The sequence below is a fragment of the Myotis daubentonii genome, chromosome 1 (assembly GCF_963259705.1).
Source record: "Myotis daubentonii chromosome 1, mMyoDau2.1, whole genome shotgun sequence".
Classification (NCBI taxonomy): Eukaryota; Metazoa; Chordata; class Mammalia; order Chiroptera; family Vespertilionidae; genus Myotis; species Myotis daubentonii.
Window position 1 is genome coordinate 107631561 of NC_081840.1, and position 16116 is coordinate 107647676.

Below are 16116 nucleotides of genomic sequence, written 5' to 3' on the forward strand. Positions count from 1 at the left end.
GTTTCAAAGCTCCCTGGTGATTCCAATGTGCCGTCAGGGTTGAGAGCCACTGACTGGTCTAGAGAAAGCCACCATTTCCACTCAACACACACTCCTACTTAGAGACTCCACCCCTCCCACATCTTGGAAGAGGCGGTCAGTGTGGACCCTTGACCTAATACTGGCCCATCACAATTTCTCTTGGGAATTCAGAATTAGATTCTGAGACAAAGTTGCAGCAGGGAGTTGAAGCTGCCCTGGTAGCTGTACCCCTGATTGGGTAGCAGAGGAAGCCACTGGCTCTGCACAAACGTACAGGTGACCTGAGCAGCTGTGCGGCCAGAAGCTGAGCTAAGAGGAGAGGAAGCTTCTTGTGATAGACTTCCCTGAGACTAAATCCTTTCAGAAACCCCTTGTTAGAGATTATCTTTAAATGGGCTTTTGTTCTGTTGTGGCAAATGGCACAAGAGAACGACAGCCAGCACCCAGAGGAATCAGGAAAGTTACCTTTATTACACAGGGGACTTTGGTCCAAAGCCTGAACTGCCAACGTGGGGAGGTTTTGTTATATATATATATATATATCTTTTTTGTGAGACCCCCGAAGCGGGACCCTCACTCTGTCCCACAGATCGACGGCGACCCCAATCAACCGCAGGAGACGTCACTTGATGCAAAACGCAAGAGGCTTTATTCTTTATTCCAGCGCGCTGGGGCCCAACCTGTACTCACGCAAGAGCAGAGGAGTTGTGCGCCCAGCAAGGGGTTTTTCAGCTAATTATATGCTAAAATCACACATCAGGGAGGGGTTGCATGCAGGAGGGTAAGAGGCCAAAAGGGTCTGGTTTGTGTCTTGATAGGGATAAGGCACTCCTTACAGTCTGTTCCTCTCAAGGTTGATTGAAGCTGGGTTTACTCAACCCATCCTTTGTTGGGGCTATCTCCTGTAATAGCCTTGGGGAGGGCGTCATTCCCTTCCGTTCCTATCTCTAGCGTGAGAAACCTGGGGAGTTGAGATAAAACAGGCAGCTAGGCCTGGCAGCTGGGCTTGTGCAGTTTGTAACATTCTTTTATTCTTTCATTTTGTGGAGGGCCCCTCAGGGTGGGCTTTACAGCTCTGCCCAAGGCAGTTAGAATGGGGAAGTAAGATTACTGTTTAACTAAATACTGAACTATGCTGTAAGCCCCCAAAGTTGCCCCCCTATTTTCCTTCTCATTCCCTCCTCTTGTTCCACAAGCTAGCCTCAGTCTTGGGGATTAAAGAAGACTCAGGAATTGGAGATAAGGTCACCGACCACTCTAGCTATTTCCTGCTGAAGGGGGGGAGGGAGCAATGAAAAAAGAGGGGTGTAGCATGCCAAGTCTTTATTATCTTCCCCAACGGGGTTGTAATAGTAATTTGGAGTAGCAAGGGCAGAGTTCTCCTCCCGATATCAGTCTGGGGGTTCCCACAACGCTTGTATAAAGACAGAATAAAATTGTTAGAAAAATGAAAACTATAATTATTCAGAAATACCAAAGTCAGGTCGGTCAGCCGGATCTGCCATCTTCTTGAAGATGATCCACAGGGGGTGGTTCAGGTCAGAGGTCACCTTCCACTCTGGATGCTGATTGTCCAGCTGGTGGGCCGCTTTCACCCGGGAGTGGTGGATCCAGGTGTTCAGTCCTGCAACTTTTAGAGCTGAAGGGGTAGTTAGTACAACTGGATAAGGTCTCTTACAGGTTGGCTTAAGGCAGTGGTTCTCAACCTTGGCTACACATTAGAATCACCTGGGAATCTTTTTAAAATCCTGATTTCTGGGCCTCATCCTCCAGAAATTCTGTTTCTTTGTTACGGGGTGGGGCCACAACATTAGTAACAAAGAAACAGAATTTCCGGAGGATGAGGCCCAGAAATCAGGATTTTAAAAGATTCCCAGGTGATTCTAAAGTGCAGCCAAGGTTGAGAACCATTGGCTTAAGGGGTTCCTTTTTCCAATCTTTTACCTAAACCTGGCCCCCAGGCTTGTGAGGGTGCACAGCTGATCCTAGAGAGATGGGCAATGAATCAGTAACCCATCAGTGGACTTCAAGGATAGTTTTCCCAAGTCCTTGTAGCTGTTTCTGAATTTCTAACTTCTCTACTTCCCCCAAATCTCCCTTTGGCCGAATTAAGGGAGGGGGTCTGCCATATAGAATTTCAAATGGAGAGAACCCTACCCTGACCCTTGGGGCATAGTGTACTCTCAGGAGCACAAGTGGTAAGATATCTGTCCAGGGTAAGTTCATCTCCTGGCATAGCTTAGCCATAGTCTGTTTGAGAGTCCAGTTCATGCGTTCTACTTTCCCTGAACTCTGGGGCCTGTAGGCTGCATGTAAGTTCCACTTAATTCCTAAGGCCTTAGCTACCTGCTGTACTACTTCAGCTACAAGGCTGAGCCATTATCTGACCCTATGGTTAATGGCGTTCCAAACCATTGAATTATGTTGTCTTCTCCGTATGGGTAGGATATGCCTAAACCCAGCCTGAAAAGGTGCCCTAATTCTGTAAATTCTACCTCTAGATTTTCAAAGGGAGCCTGTCCACAGTGCTGAATTCCTATGGGTCCTACAGGACCCTGCCTTGCATTGTTCTGTGCACAGAGGAGGCAGCTCAGAGAGGCTGAGGCGCATAAGGAGGGGAGATGGGCAATTAGATAGTATGTGCTTAACAAGGCTTCTAGAGCCTTCTTTCCTAAATGGGTAAGTTCATGCTGCTGGAGAACTGCTCTATGAGCTAACTCTTCTGGAACATAGACCCTATGATCTGGAAGTATCCACCATCCTTCCTTTGTCCTCTTACCTTCTTCTTACTGGGCCCATTCTTCTTTTTGAGGGGTGTATTTCTGAAGTTCAGGTAATTCAGGAGCCAGCATGATCTGAAATGGCACCACTCACTACTTAGCAGCTAGCCTTGTCACTGCGTCTGCAGGACGGTTCTGAAAGGACAGAACAGGACTGATAGCTGTGTCCTTAACCCCTCTTCCAAGAAAAAGCCGCAGAATGTATCAGTTACTCAGCCTGCCCTTATCTTGGCCAATGGGAAAGCGGGGGAAACTAGCCCAAGGCCAAAAGTATGCTAGCCACCCTCCGTCTTTGTGTAACCAGACCCTAGCTGCACCCTGCCCTTGCATCACTAGCCCCCGGCCCTCACTCAAACAACCGGAATTGGCCAAATCAGTGGTCAGAGTGTGCCCTCACCCAAGCCCTATAAATTCTTTGTTCTCTTGGGACTCGGGGCTCTCTCCTGCATCCAGTAATGGAGGCAGGGTGGGGACCAAGCGAGCTTGAATAAAAGACTCTCTGCTTTTGCATCAGATTTGGTGCTCCCTGGTGGATCTTTGGGGGGTCTTGAAATCTGGGCATAACAGTTCCCTTCTGACACTGAGTCTTTTTCCTGCTGATGTCCTTTACAATGGATGACTGCTACTTCCTTGGGCTCCCAGACTGCTTCTAGTAACTTCAAGATCTCATTCTGATTTTTTTATTTCTTTTCCTCCGGCCATCAGGAGCCCCTTTTCCTTCTATATGGCCCCACGGATATGCAGGGTAGTGAAGGCATAGTGCGAGTCAGTGTAGTTCTAAGGCCCAAAGTTCTGCCCTTTGTGCTGACCATCCTTCAGGCAGGGCCTGTGCCTCTATTATTTCAAAGTTTGATACCAATGCACACCCAGCTCTTCTTTTTCCTTCATCTAGGACTAAGTCCGAATTCTGTAGAGGCCTGTCTGTTAGACCTTGCCAGCTGGAGTAAACCTCCTCTAGGACTTCTCAGCAATCATGCTCAGGGGTTTCCTCTGATTGAGTCATTCAATCAGAGGAATCAACCAATGTTGCCCCTTAGCGTCCATGATGGTGACAATAGCATGAGGCACTTTAACATATAAGTTCTGTCTTACCTTAGAGTGAGCTTATAAGGCTGTGGCTGCAAGAGCCCTGAGGAAACCAGGTCAATCTTTTTGGAGGGGTAGGCTACTGGCCTCTGTCAGGATCCCAAGTTCTAAATCAGAACTCCTAGGGCTACCCTGTTGTAAAGTGTCCAAGTCACATCTAGGAGCCCTAGGGCTGGTTCCTCAGTGAGCTTTGCCTTTATGGTTCTGAAGGCTTTTTCCTGCTCAGGACCTCAGTTAATCGGTACCATTTCCTTTCCTTTTTAAGGCTTCATAGAGTGGCTTAGCTAGATCTGAAAATCCTGGGATCCAAGTTTGACAGAACCCAGCTGCCCCTAGGAATTCCCCAATCTGTTGCCAGGTGCTGGGGACTGGTATGGCACATAAAGCAGCTTCCTTTCAGTGCCCAGTCTTCGTTTCCCTCGGGTGATTCGAAAACCTAGGTATTTGACTTCCTCTGACAGAGTTGAGCCTTCCTTTTGGACACCAGTAACCTGTTTCAATTAAGAGTCTTAGAAGATCTCATGTTCCTTCCCAACACTGAGTTTGCGTGGAACTAGCCAGTAGGAGATCGTCTACATATTGGAGTAGAACGCACCCTGGTCCTTTCCTGGAAATTTGGACAAATCTGATGCTAGTGCTCCACTAAAAGAGTCGGGGGGTTCTTGAATCCTTGTAGCAGTCTGATCCAGGTGCACTCTTCCTTAGCCCCTGTGGTTGGGTTTTCCCAGAAAAAGGCTGTCTGCCCAGACAAGTGGGAATTCCTTCTCTAATTCAGGCTTTAATGGCTCTGCCCATTAGACTAGAGGGACTGGGAATTCTGGCAAATACAGGAATTTATGAACCACCTGGTGGCCACCTAGCCCACATTGGCGGGGGCAGCAGAATGGTCTGCAGCTGTGGTTCCTGGTAGCTCTGATAATGGTGACCTTCCGTCCTGAGAGGGGAGATACTTTCTGAGTAACTACTGAGTGCTCTGCCCCTGTATCAACCATTAACTTCACAGTCTGGCCCCCAATTTTCATTTTGACCATAGGCTCATGGGGCCCCAGCTAGAAAGAGCCTGGTCTGTCCTAGTTGGAGTCAGCTGCCGCTAATCTGATGAGGTCTGCCTCAGGTGGCTCTGGCTGGTAGTGGCTGGGTGGTTTGGATGGCCTTGCCTGCTTATTCTGGCAGCTCAGACTTTCATTCTTCCAGTCTCCTAATCCTTTACAACAGGCACACTGGTCCTGTTTAAGATCCGTCCTTCCTTTTTCTGACTTGGTTTCTAGCTGTCTCCCTCTCTTTCCTGCCTGAGGGTTCTGGCAGTTAGTTTCTATGACAGCCACAGTGATCAGGATTGCTTGCAATCAACCCAGGTGGGCTTATGGGTCTGAAAAATTGACTCCAGGAGGTCAATCATGGCCTGAGATTTTTCAGAATAAGCGGTAGTGTGATGCTTCTAATTTAAGAGATCAGTCGTAGTGAAAGACTGGAAGTAAAAGACTGATCCCCCCTCTTGTAGGGTCCTGCCTTCTCCCAATACTGGGGGACCCTGAGTTTCTCAGAGGCATCTGGAAAGCCGGGGATGGCCTGGGTCCCTGATCAACTGAGCGCAAACGTCATCCAACTGGCTCTGGAGAGTCCAGTTGGGGGGAGACGGAAGGAGGTGGTGTATCTAAGTTTCCCTGACCAGACAAAGCAGCACTGGGTGCCACTTGAGTCCCATATGGAGGTGGTAAAACTGGTGGCACTTCCTTGGGAGGAGGGAGATTCTTATAGAACAGGGGGCTGAGCTTCCTTCTGAGGGACCTGCTTCTGTTCTCCTGCCACTAAAACCTTACTCTGTCCCTTCTTACACACACAGAGTCGGATCCAAGGAGGCCTGTCCCAAGCTATTTCTAGCCATTGAGCTATGTAAGAAAACTGATCAGGATGACCAGGGTCACCCGTGATGACCTCAAAGAGGGTCCTGACAGTTGGAACATCTAGGTTTCCCTCTGAGGGCCAACCCACACCATAGGCTGGCCATTCTAATTCACAGAATTTTCTTAACTTCCAAGGAACTAGTTTCACACTATAATCCCCTGCAAATTCTTTCTGCAAAACCCAATATTCTATATATTATAACTAATAACTATTGATTATAACTGTATTTGACAAAGGCTCCTATGTACCTTCAGTATAAAATTTTCCTTCATGAAAGAGAAAATAAACATTTGAGGCATTTTAGAGCCTATTGGGATGATCTAAAGCCAATTCTAGGTCAAGAGAAGAGTTTCTTAAAATTTAAACTCTTGAAGGATTGTCAAACTTGATTTTACAAAAAGATTATATATCAAAGTGTATTAAACACATTCTTATAACTTTCAGAAATAATCAGCTTTAAAAACTACCTTATTTCTTTTTCAAAATGCACTTTTATGCCTATACTTTCTCTATTGCACCAAAGCCATACTTTCCTTCTAGTTAGAATTCATAACCTTAATTTTTAGGTGACATGTAAGTAATTAACATTCCTCAGATTAGCAATACATTTATATTTTGGGAGAGATTTCAAATAAATACAAGACTTATTTATCAACAGGTTTAACTTCATCCTCTAGATTCTCCAGAGAAGGTAAACTCAGATTAATTAATGTTTCAGTATCATTTAACCCAGCATTGCTCCAAAGCCTTTAAGTTATTAAAGACATTGGAAAATTATGTATAGGCCTATATTTATAAACCAGTGAAGAGTAAACTAAAGTCTGTAAAATATATACAGATAGAAATCTCACTAGCATAAACTAGACTTTCTCGTGGCTGAAATGCTGACAGGGAGAGTCCCCAAGAACAAGCATTCTGGCAGCTGCTGGGGCTTTCCTGCAGTCTCTGTCATGTGTTCAGCCTTACTACACATAACTGGGTTTCCCAAAGCTGGACTTGCCCCGTCTTCAAATGAATTAAACGAACAACAAAAAGACATACAATTTCAACAGAAACACTCTGTCTGGCCACTCTCCTGGAGAAGATGAAGTTGTCTCTTAGCTTTGGAGAATCCATATAAATCCCAGACCTGGATCGTCACCGCAAGGAGGAACTGTGTTGCCTCAGTTCCCCAGGTGATAATGCCACCCTTAGCCATATGAGAGTCACCATTCACACGCTCATTCATACACCAGTCAGTCCAAGCTTTTACTTCCCTGAATGGAGGCAGTAAATACTGCCTAGGAGTTGCTCCTCTTCTGCCCCAAAAGGTAGGCCTGAACTTGGACTCTTATCCCAGTCTGAGTTTTGATTTCCACCCACAGAAAGTCCCTGAGGCAAATATTTGCCTAGGTCAGTAATGGCGAACCTATGACACGCGTGTCAGAGGTGACAGGCGAACTCATTTTTTTGGTTGATTTTTCTTTGTTAAATGGCATTTAAATATATAATGTAATTAAAAATGTAAGTCTTTGTTTTACTATGGTTGCAAATATCAAAAAAATTCTATATGTGACATGGCACCAGAGTTAAGTTAGGGTTTTTCAAAATACTGGCACGCCGAGCTCAAAAGGTTTGCCATCACTGGCCTAGGTGGTAATTAGCCAGCCTCTTCTTTCCTGAAAGACAGGCCTGAAACTCGGACTGTTCCCCGGGGAACACTTACCAGTCAGATGTAACCATGGGCCCAGAAAGGTGTTTCCTGCCTCAGTAGGTCTGCAGGAGTGCAGAGTCACAGCAGTCTCTCTGGCCCCAAGGAGTCCAGGAACCGGTGAATGTGTGGGTGGTGCCCTCCCAGGGTCTCAGAGCCAGGAACAGATGCTGGGAAGTCCGCTTTCCTCATTTTGGGTGGCCCCAAAAGCCAGTGCAGCTGACAATTAATTGTCAGGGAACCAAACATGTTGTGGCAAGTGACCCAAGAGAACGACAGCCAGCACCCAGAGGAGTCAGGAAAGTTACCTTTATTACACAGCGCTGCTAGTCCAGGGGACTCTGATTCAAAGCCTGAACTGCCAATGTGGGGAGGTTTTGAGAATATATATATATATATATATATATATATATATATATATCCTATCTAATAAAAGAGAAACATGGTAATTAGCCATACCTCCGCTACCCTTCCCATTGGCTAATCAGGGCGCTATGCAAATTAACTGCCAGCCAAGATGGTGGCCGGCAGCCAGGCAGCTTGAAGCGAACATGAGGCTTGCTTGCTTCAGTGACGGAGGAAGCCAACGTTCCTGCCTGCCGCTGCCAGCCTCTGAACTTGCAGTTTGAAACATTGTTACAAATATAGAAGCTAAACAAAACCCCAGAAACCTGCTTTCAGCCAGCCGGGCTTCAGCCAGCAGGACCGCAACATTGTTTCAATTATAGAACAAATGCAGATCCCTGCTTTCAGCCAGCCGGGATCTCAGAGCTGGAGTTGAAACAGTATTTTGATTATAGAACCCAAACAAACCAGATACCTGCTTTCAGCAGCAGAGGCCTCAGAGCTGGAGCCAAGCCTCAGAGCTAAAGCTGGCCCAGAATAAAAAAAAAAAAGAAAGAAAGAAAAAAAGGAGCAGTTGGGAGCTTCAGTCACCCGCCAGCCTGAAAATAGCCCTCAGCCCCTCACCCAGACTGGCCAGGCACCCCAGTGGGGACCCCCACCCTGAAGGGTGTGTGACCAGCTGCAAACAGCCATCATTCCCTCAGCCATCATTCCCTCAGCCAGGTACCCAAGTGGGGACCCTCACTCTGATCCAAGACAGCCTTCAGGGCAAACCAGCCGGCTCTCACCCATGCACCAGGCCTCTATCCTATATAGTAAAAGGGTAATATGCCTCCCAGCACCGGGATCAGCAGAGCCGCGAGGCCTCCAGGCACTGGGATCAGCGTAACAGGGGGCAGCGCCCAAAACCCCTGATCGCCCTGCGGCTCTGTGTGTGACAGGGGGCGGGGCCACAACCTCCCTATCCACCCTGCTCTGTTTGTGACAGGGGAAGGCACCCTAACCCCCTGATCAGCCCTGCTCTGTGCCTGATAGCGGGGATCTCGCCAACCCCCTGATCACCCTGCGGCTCTGTGTGTGACAGGGTGCGGCGCCCCAACTCCCCTATCGGCCCTACTCTATGAGTGACGGGGGGAGCTCCACAAGCCCCTGATGGACCCTGCTCTGTGTGTGACAGGGTACGGAGCCCCAACCCCCCTGATGGGCCCTGCTCTGTGAGTGACAGGGGGCAGCGCCCCAACCCCCTCATTGGCCCTGCTCTGTGCGTGACAGGGGGTGGCGACGCAACCTCTCCATCGACCCTGCCTTGAGTGTGACAGGGGGTGGTGCCCCAACCCCCCAATCAGCCCTACCCTGAGCATGACTGAGGGTGGCATCACAACCTCCTGATCTGCCCTGCTCTGTGCATGACAGGGGGCAGTGCCCCAACTCCCCAATCAGCCCTGCTCTGAGCCCGACCAGGGGCTGCACCTAGGGATTGGGCCTGCCCTCTGCCACCCGGGAGCAGGCCTAAGCCAGCAGGTCGTTATCTCCCGAGGGGTCCCAGACTGCGAGAGGGCACAGGCCTGGCTGAGGGACCCCCTCTCCCCCCTGAGTGCACAAATTTTTGTGCACCGGGCCTCTAGTATCTACACTAATAAAAGAGAAAAATGGTAATTGGCGTACGATGATACCCTTTTCATTGGCTAATCAGGGCTATATGCAAATTAACTGCCAACTATGATTGGCAGTTAACTGCCAACTAAGATTGGCAGTTAACTGCCAACAAGATGGTGGTTAATTTGCATATGTAGGCACAATGCAGGGAGGCGAAAGGGAAAGCAGGAAGAAGCCCCCTGCCACTGACTGTGATCGGAAACCCAGGGGGGAGCTAAGAGCTGGGGGGCAGGGCAAAGGCGGCCCTGGGGCCGCCTTTGCCCTGCCCCCCAGCCATGATCGGAGAATCAGGCGCCTTTGCCGCCCTGGCCAGTGATAGCAGGAAGTAGGGGTGGAGCCAGCGATGGGAGCTGGGCACGGTCGAAGCTGGCAGTCCCGGGAGCTAGGGGTCCCTTGCCTGGGCCTAAAGCGGAGCCCACGATTGCGGGCCCGCTGCCGCTGCGGGTCCCCGCTGCCCGAGCCGGACGCCTCAGCCAGAGGCGTTAGGCCTGGGCAGGGGCGGAGCCTGCAACCGCGGGGAGCTGGGGGTCCCCTGCCCAGGCCTGACACCTCTGCCAGAGGCCTCAGGACTGGTCAAGGGGCCTATCCAGTGATTGGTGATCAGAGGGTGATGAGGGTCAACTCCTCTGGCCGAGGCATCAGGCCTGGGTGGGGGGCTGAGCCGGGGATTGGGGTTATATGCTGGTCCCCTTGCCCAGGCCTGAAGCCTGGGTCAGAGGCGTCAGGCTTGGGCGGGGGGTGGAGCAAGCAATCAGAGGGAGATGGGGGTCCCCTGCCCAGACATGATTCCTGGGCCAGAGGCCTCAGGCCTGGGCGGGGGCCAGAGCCAGTGATCGGGGGGAGATGGGGGTCCCCTGTCCAAGCCTGACACCTCTGGCGGAGGCATCAGGCCTGGGCAAGGGGCCGATCAGGTGATCAGAGGGTGACAGGCTTGGGCAAGGGGCCGATCCTGCGATTGGAGGGTGATGGGGGTCAACGCCTGAGGGCTCCCAGTATGTGAGAGGGGGCAGGCTGGGCTGAGGGACACTCCCCCCCCCCACACACCCAGTGCACGAATTTCGTGCACCGGGCCCCTAGTATATATATATATAAAATCTTCTTGTGGCAGGCCCCTTGGGTGAGCTTTGTAGCTCCGCCCAAGTCAGTTAGAATGGGGAAGTAAGATTACTGTTCAACTAAATACTGAACTATGCTGTAAGCCCCCAAAGTTGCCCCCCACCTGCTATTTTCCTTCTCAGTTCCTGGCCTTCAAATCATTTTGGATACAGACAACACTAAAAGCTACACCTTATCCCAGCCTAAGAGCCCCACACTTCTTTAGCCTCCATTGATCTGCCCTGGAGGGCCCAGTGAGGAATAGCACCTGGTACTTACAGGGCACATCTCACAAGCCAGGTGCTTTCTGTGGCACTGTGTCCAAGCTTCCTCATAAACCTAGAAAGTTAGACTGCATGTCAGGGTTTTACAGAGATGTGCAGCTGTGCCCTAGGGCACTTGGCCAATTAGTGTGGAGCAGAGACAAAAACCAGGGTGTGTCAAATCCCCTCAGTGAATCTCCTGGGAAGTCAATAATGAAGATCAGGGCAGCGTGGAGGTCCTACTTCAATGAAGGGGTGGGGACTGCTGCTTGCTTTGCCCCCAAAATGGGGAGAGGGCATGAGAGGAGGGCTGCTGTCCCTTTGAAGACAGCTCCACTCTGCCCTTTGTGGAGAACTGTGGTTACTCTCCTCACCATCACTGCTTTTTATAAGGTACAGAATGCTCTGTGAACCACAGAGCCCACTCTACCCATTCCTTCAAGTTCTCAAAACACCTTCTGTTTACCTCTCTGATCACAATTTTAAGTGTGTATTATTTGATTGGCAGCTTGGAGTCTGTCTCCCTCACCAGATTCTAAACTCTGAGAGAGTAGGTACATTTACTAGTCTTGTTCCTTGTAATCCCTGATGCCTGGCCCAGTGCCTGCTGAAAGTAGGTGCTCAGTGAATATGTGAGCAGGAGGGAGCCAGGAAGGGAGGGAGTGCTCCAGAGCAAGAACCATTACTCCATTTTATAGATGGGGACCGTGAAACCCAAGGAGGGGAAGCTAATTAGCCAGCATCAGAGAGTAACAGCTGAACTTGGCTAGGCTCTGACCCAAAAGACAAAGCAGAAGTGAGATTTCAAAATGGCTGTAGGCATAAGTGATCCTGGAGAAATGTATAACCACAATTTGAGTATGGATGAGAGTAGCAAGAAGACTCTGAGCAAAGTCCCTTCCTGTTTCTGAGACCCCTCTGTCTGGCAGGGAACAACTTCCCCTTCTATCAGAAGCAGTTGAAATGAATGATGGTGGCTGTCTCCTAGGCTAAGAATCATAGGCCCCACCCAGAGTGGGCAATAGGTAGGCCATAAGCCAGAGAATTAGAAAGGCCTACAGAGCCTCACTACATGACCTGTTAGATATCATGCTTGCTTTTAAGTTATTAAAAAGAGAGATAGATAGCTGTCCATTCAATAGAATAAGACCATTATAATTGGTTATCACCATAGACTCTTAATTTCTACACTGCTGGAACAAGTCTACCTCTTGTACAGGGTACCTGGTATTGGAATGGGTCTGGCTGTGTCTTAGGGACAAATCCTCCATTGCTCACTACCTGTGAGTTGCCTGGTCCAGGGCCCAATCGTTGTTCTGAGTGAAGGTTGGGGGCATTATATGAGGAAGGAGGCATTATATGCATATAATGGAAAGTCCAAAAGAATAATAATAGTAGAAGCAAACATTTATTGGTTACTTGCTCCATACCAGACACTGTTCAAAGTGCTTTGCAGGCATGATCTAATTTAACCCTCACACATGACATTGGAAACTTACCCAAAGTCACACAGCAGAGTCAGAATTTAGGCCCCAGACATCTGGTTCCAGATCCCATGCTCTTAAACTTCTTGCCTTAGCCCCTTTGACCAGCCTCACCTGTTGGCGTGCTTTGTGTTTCATTGTGATTTAAACTCTTAAGGTATGGTAGTAGTCCCATTGTTGGCAGGCCCTAAACCAGGGGATTGATTCAGAATGGGGGTGGGGGAAGGGGCAGTGGTAATGAGGAAAGGACGATTTGGAGAAGTGACCTACACCATGAGCTGAAGGTTGCCAGAAGAAAATAATTAGGCACGTGTGTATGAGTGTGAATGGTAGGGGGCATTCACAGCAAAGGGAAGAACATGTGGAGAGGCCTCGAGGGGAAGAATCCTCCATTTGAGGAAAAGAAAGGAGACCAATGCAAGCTCTTCAGAATCCTCTGGAGAAAGGATTGAGTCAGGTTCTTTCACAGACCTGTGGGGTAGGCCATACAAGGCATCTTTGGTTGGGGTGCTTACCTATCACCTCTGGGGCACCCTTACCACTCCTGTCCTCAGTCTAGCTCTGCTTTCTAACCCTATAAAGACTAAGGAAGGGCAAGGTGGGGGAAGGGGAAGGCACAAGTGTGTGTGTTGTGGGGGAAGGAAGGTCCTCATGGCCACTGCCCTCCTCAGCCTCTCCCAGCCCATAGCCTGGTAGATCCCCTAGTCTCCTAGGAGATATCACTGGGAGGCATACTCTCATTGGCTAGCCTGGGTGGGAGCAAGGCTGGGGGCTGTTGTCAGCGTGTGCATGTGTGCACGCGAGCTCACGTGTGTGTGCAGGGTGAGTGAGCACTGTGCATAGGGCCAGCCTACTCATGCTATAAACCCATGAAAGAGGCTTCAGGATGGGAGCGGGGCATGGACCTCTGGGAGGACATATGGCGGGAACTTGTTTGCAAGGTGAGAGTGTCCTTATCTCTGTGTGCTGTGGAGGGTGGAAAGGGGTGGGGGGCTGTTCTTCAGGTCTGTGCTTTAGTTTACTTGCATGGGTGAGAGCATAGTGTACCAATATGAACAGCTGGGTATACACTGATGGTGTTTGCATACATAGGTACATGAAAAGTTTTGTGTGTGACATGAATTGTTGCATGTAGGGGGGAGCATGTGTGAGACTGCACAAATGTGAGCTCTTTCATGTGCACATGAAGAGTGTCCACTGGAGTAGGTGTGTGTGTGTGTAAGCAGAGAGATGTGCATACTCAGCCTTTGCCTCCTCTGCTCCTACACCTCAAGTATTTCCTTCTTAGAGTCTGAGATGTGTCTCTCTTATGCTCAGGTGCTCACCATAACTCCGCATTGCCTGGGTGGTGCTCTACAGAAACCTGACTCATCTTCCCCAGGTCCCCACATGTACATTGATCTTCCCCCGCCACAGGAGTACTGAGAGCCAAAAAGAGGGGGAATTCTGTCCCTGGCACAGGGGAGATTTCAAGGGCAGGGATTCAAAGTAGATTTTCCTTATCCTAAGCCAGGGGAACTGGAGCTAAGGGCCTGAGGACCCTTGAAAAGCTGGTACCTGTCTTTGATCTCCTCTCTCTTCATGAATGGTAACCTTCCCTTAGCCTCCAGCTGCCTGTAGTATACTGGGCTCCACAGCTATGGGGTGTTTATCTGGTGTTATTCCATTGTGTACATCCACACACCATGCTCCCCTTCCTACCGTGTGTTTGGAAAACTCTTTTTCATGGAGGTAGGCTGGAGGCCAGCTGGAGAGCCTAGCTGGGACCTGGGAACCTGGCCTCTCCAGCTCTTTGCCACACCACAGAACAATTCTCCCATTCACCCCACACTTTCAGCAGCCCCTGCTGCCTCTGTGTCCCTGTCCCTTCCAGTTGCCCTGCAGGGGAAAGGGAACAGCTGTTCTCTTGGCTCCTGGCCATCCAGGTGCTAGCCCATGTCAAGCAGTCCTGCTCTGAGCCTCCGGCTGCAGGGCTTTCCACTGGTCCTCTTGTGTCACACCATATTCCAGACTCACCACAGGGAAGTGGTTCTTGTTCCATTCTTCATGGACCATCTTGCCTAGCTGGGCTCTTGGAGCCAGTGTGGTCCTACCCCAGCTGTACAGAGAGGAAAAGTAAAGCAGAGGGGCAGGGGCTCATCCCAAATGGTAAAATATTGCCAGGTTCCCTGAGGAAGACATGGGGAGACTCCAGAAAGGGGAACTCCAATAAGTGTGTATGTGTGTTGGGGGGCGGGGTGCTGCTCTGCTGGATGGGTCTCTAGGAGCTTTGGCTGTTCTGGCTTTAGACGGAGCAGCACTTAAAGAAAGTTGAGGGGAATAGGCAAAAGGTGGCCTGAGGGGGTAAGGGCTGAGGGAAGGTAGTTGGACCTCTGTTCCAGGTGACTGCACAGTCAGTGCCAAACATGGTCAAGGGCATTTATGGGCCCAGGCACAGGGCAGGCAGTAAATCTGATCTGCTGGAGCGGTCGTAACTCTGCTTCACTTTAGCAGCAGTGTGCAGGCAGGGAAGTGAGACAGAAGACACCGGTGAGGTCTGAGTGAACCCTGAAGCTGAGAGATCCAGTTGGTATAGCCTTCTCTCAAGCCCTTGGGAAGGGTCAGCCCAGAAATATTCAGGGACTGGTACAGGGTCACACAATGAAGTGTCCTCAGCTTCTGGGACTGGGGTGTTGAACAGAGCCCAGCAAATACAGATACTTGGAAAGCTTCACCCCATCCCAGCTCTGGATATTGCCAAGGAGCTCCCATAACCCCTTCCCACCCAGGACTGTTCTGTGCTCTTGGAATGTCCTGAAAGAGGCTCTGAGGCTGGCAGGCTTTACTGTGCCTGTGTCTTTCCTCTTTATGATACCATATTTTTAAATGATCTATGTAAGTGTCTGCTAGTGAGAGAGCAAAGTCAGGGCCTCCAGTAGGCCCCTCCTTTGGGCTGGAAAGGTTTTCTGAACCTCACAGTGGTCACCTCACTGTTGCCACCCCCCAGTTTAGCTGAGGCAAAGCTGGGGCTACCACTGACTCACTCATTTTGTGACCTTGGACCTACCATTTCCCCTCTTTGAATCCCAGTTTCCCCATCTATAAAATGGGAGCATATATTAAACATTCTGTGCTTTCCAAGGTGCTGCAACTCAGCTGTGCAACCTTGCACAGCCTCTCTGGGGCTTGTGTTCTTCACCACCGAAACAGAGACCATTATGCTATGAATACTGGGAACTGAGAGGGGTAGATCAAGGGGAGGGCACACTGGTCTTTTGCTTGCTTTCTTTCTCTTTCCTCAACTTGTTCTCCTTCTGTTCCTCTGAACAATCTGCCATTCCATCCCCAGGATTTATGTCAGTGTGTCTCAGCCCAGACAGGAAGTGGGAATATGGGGGTAGATCTGGTGGGAAGTACCAGGAGTGCCAGGCCCTGGTTGCCACTAGGGTGATGTCCAGGGCATAGGTTAGCATGAAGGCTGGGGTGTGAAGGAATTAGAAAAGGAGTGGGGCTGGGGTTGAGACCTTGAGGCATCCCTCAGTCACCACATCCTCCAAAGACCCCAGCCTAGCCTTTGCAGACACCAGCAGTCACGGGGCCTAGGCTGAGGGTATAGGTTGAGCCATAATAGGTTTATGGGGAAGCTGTAAATCCCTTTACAAGCTGAGCAATCATTTTCCTCAGGCAGTCACAACTAGGGCCACACTATGTAGCCACTGTTCTCAGATCCCTGCCCAGTAGTCCCCAGTTGCTCAGCAGGAACCAGGGCCAGATTACCAGGTCCTCATAACAAGCAGCTGGGCCTTGTGTAT